A 3,744-nucleotide genomic window follows, 5' to 3' on the forward strand; every position below is an offset into this window, starting at 1 on the left:
AGGAAGAGGGCTATTTCCGCTGCAGATCTTGACAAGACGCCACAGGAGAGAGGCTCAACCCTGCACACACTTTAGGATGAATCTTACTGAACCAGAACATTGGGGGGGGGGGTTCATTGTTTTAGTTATTTGGATTATACTTATTTATTTATTTTACTCTTCTCAATGTATTAAGCACCCAGTCCCTTTCAGAGGCTATGGAAACATACAGCATGTGACAACTGATAATCCAGCTATCAGCCCACCAGAGGAGTGATCCTGACGGAGGTTAACCCTGTCCAGGCCAGGTCTGGAGGACATCAACCCTGGACTCTGTTGCCCACTTTTGCTGAAGCAGTTTGGTGTCTCTCCAGTAACATGCATTTTCATGTGATGTGTACATGTAATCTCATGATTGCATCTCAGTCGTGTGGGCACATGTATCTGTGGGTGGTCAGGAAGATGACTTTTCATTTAGCTATAAAATTTTGGTGTACAGACTATGTGCTGGGACATGCTTCATAACTAGATCTATTTGTCCTACAAGGACCATAGCCACTTCAAAACCTGTCTGTAGCTGCCGAAGGAGACAGACACCCCACCCTGGAACCTTACCTGTAAACCACAAGCCTTGTGGCAAAATACATAATAATAGGAAAGGGTTAATTTAAGATGTAATAGTAGGTTAATAAGCCTGAGCTAATAGGCTGAGCCGTGATTTAATTAATACAATTTCTGTGTGATTACTTAGGGTCTGGGCAGCCGGAAATGAATGAACAGCCTCCGTCCTACAAGCTCCCTATTGCTTAACCTAGGAATGTGCTTCTGACCAATGAGAGGTAACTCTTGTAATTTTTTATTGCTTCAGGGCTCCTGTAAGGAGACAAGTTTTGAAGCTAGGAGAACAACTAGGGGAAAAAAACAATAGGAGGAATTAGAAGTAGGACGGGAGAATTAGGATAGTAACAGAACAATAAAGAGATCGATGAGGAAAAGCACATACTGGGAGAGGTCACCCTCTGATAACCTAAGAAAAAAGTTCTTTTCATCTGTTGTAGCGTCCAATCTGAACCCTGAAGAGAGTCTTTGGGCTGGACCCCAAAGCTCTCGGAAACTCACCAACAAAAGGAAAGCAAAAAAATAAAACAAGTAAACACGATTCTATAAACACCATCTTGACTACATGATAACACGCCTAGGAAAATGGCAGAAAGAACAAGGGAGTCATCCTGAAACACGCTAACAAATCTTTACGTCTACTTATGCAAACAATTTCAGAACTTGAAAAGCTATTTGAAAAACCTATGCTAATCAACTTGGTATTTATTGTTCAAGAAGCTGCAATGTTTCCCGTCTAGCGTCAGAACTGTATTTTAATCAACAAAAAGTTTATTAAAACCCATCAAACCAGGTTTACATGGCTCTGCTACCTCAGAGTTTAAGTAAAAAATCTCATTACTATCATGTATGATCAAATTTTTTCTTCTAAAAGAAAATAAGACAACAAAACATATTAAAACTAATTTTAAATGTTATACTATACAAAAAGACCTAAATAAACAGAAAATACTGTCACAAGAATTTTTTTCTAGCTCTAGTACAAAGTAACAGCAAACATTGTAGTACAAAATAAAAACACCACATATATATTAATATACACACACATATATTAATATATATATTATTCTGAAGCACTATGGTAAAATTTTTATCTCAAATTTCCCATCCCTCTCTCCTGCATTATTTTTCTTTATAACATTTATCTATAATTGGTACTATGTACTTAGTTGTTTATCTTTCTCTCTGCAAAGAAGGGATTTTTTTTCTTAATGTGTTTCAATAACCTAAAACAGTTCCTGACAGAGAGCATATAATCAATAAAAATTCATTGTGGAATGCATGTACTAGCAACCAACTTATAAAATAAGACAATTTCAGCTAACTGATTACCCCTAATTAATGTTAAGTTTAATTTTTGAATTTTTCTTCTAGCTCAAGATTCATGTAGTCACACCATTAAGGCTCTAAAAAGATGGTGAATTTGGAACTTACATCATGTAAATAAATAATTTTTTAAAAACATAGTATCTAAAATAAACCCTGCCACATTTTGACATAAGTTGATAAATCTTTATTGTTTCAGGGTTATATTCAGATATTCTAAATTACCACAAAATTCTTATTTCAGATCTAGGCATGGTGGTGGGAGTGTAAAATCCAGGCCTGGGAAGGTGGAGGCAGGAGCATCAAAGGCGGTCTCAGCTGAGGTCAGCCTGGGCCACAACAAAAACCAAGTTTCCCCACAAAATGGAGTCCAAAACGCAGTAAGCAATCACCTCACCTTTACAGTTCATAGTTTGCCGCTTGTAGAAGTTAACACACCTTTCTCTAACTCTATTGGCAACTTTAATATCGCATTCTCTGTAATCTTTCACTTAGTGTATAAAATTACCGGGTTGTGGGTTTCTTAAAAGTTGCACATTTAAAAACGTACTTAGACGTGGGTGGCTCACGACGGTGATGCCAACAGGAGAGGCTGAAGCGGGTGGAGGGCTACACAATAAACAAACAACAAACAAACAAATGCTTATGTCAGAAGGACACGAGTCCTCACACGATTACTGACTCGCTAGAGTCATTCATCAGTGACGACGGAGCCCCGCAAACGCCCCCAGCGAATCTGATAGGAGCTGAGGGGAAAATGGACCCGGGGCTCTGGGTCCGCGGCCCTGTGCATGCGGAGACGCCTCGCCCGGATCCGGGCCCGCGGTCCTGTGCACGCGGGGACCCCTCGGTCCGGGTCCGGGTCCGTGGCCCTATGCACGCGGGGACCCCTCGGTCCGGGTCCGCGGCCCTGTGCACGCGGGGACCCCTCGGTCCGGGTCCGCGGCCCTGTGCACGCGGGGACCCCTCGGTCCGGGTCCGCGGTCCTGTGCACGCGGGGACCCCTCGGTCCGGGTCCGGGCCCGCGGTCCTGTGCACGCGGGGACGCCTCGCCCGGATCCGGGTCCGCGGTCCTGTGCACGCGGGGACCCCTCGGTCCGGGCTCGCGGTCCTGTGCACGCGGGGACCCCTCGGTCCGGGTCCGCGGCCCTGTGCACGCGGAGACGCCTCGCCCGGATCCGGGCCCGCGGTCCTGTGCACGCGGGGACCCCTCGGTCCGGATCCGGGCTCGCGGTCCTGTGCACGCGGAGACGCCTCGCCCCCACCCCCGCCCCCTCCGGGACAGCTCCGCGCCTCAGGCCTCCCACTGACAGGAATGTCGAGCGCGTTCACCCGTCCGCCCAGCAGAGGGCGCCAGACGGAGCTGCCCGCCAGCCGTCGCCGTCCACGTCCACGCCCCCGCTCACCCACGCGCCATGCTCACCCACGCCACCCCTCACCCACGCGCCCCTCCCTGCTCACGCTCCCTGCTCACCCACGCGCCCCCTCACACCGGCCGGTCGCTCACTCGCTCCCCACGCCTGAGGCCCGCCAGGCCCAGGCTGCAGCGCCGAGTGCCGATCCGCCGGTTCCTCCAACGACCCCCCCAAGCCTGGCTCAGTCAAACTCCAAGGAATGGATTGGCGGCGCCCCTCCCGCTCCCAGCGCAACCGTTCCCCGCAGCAGGGTCGCTGAGTTCGAGCCGCGCGTGGCAGGGCAGGACACCCAGGGCTCTGCTAACCGTCCTAACCACCGCTGCTCTGGGACCCGGTGTTCTCACGACCTAAAAAGGACCTTAAGTGTCTCGTTTAAAATGGCAACCAATAGGTCACCATTACTATG

General features: G+C 48.2%; 1 protein-coding gene across 1 annotated transcript in view; it reads right to left on the reverse strand.

Annotated features, from left to right (window-relative positions):
• Positions 1-3,483, reverse strand: part of Hfm1 (HFM1, ATP dependent DNA helicase homolog) — an 83,024-nt gene extending 79,541 nt beyond the window's left edge. The window contains exons 1-2 of the mRNA XM_026785336.1: positions 3,416-3,483; positions 2,321-2,532 (exon numbers count right to left, since the gene is read on the reverse strand). The gene's annotated coding sequence lies outside the window, so the exon portion shown is untranslated. The remainder of the gene's footprint in view (positions 1-2,320; positions 2,533-3,415) is intronic.
• Positions 3,484-3,744: the final 261 nt, after the last annotated feature.

The sequence above is a fragment of the Microtus ochrogaster genome, linkage group LG1 (assembly GCF_000317375.1).
Source record: "Microtus ochrogaster isolate Prairie Vole_2 linkage group LG1, MicOch1.0, whole genome shotgun sequence".
NCBI lineage: Eukaryota > Metazoa > Chordata > Mammalia > Rodentia > Cricetidae > Microtus > Microtus ochrogaster.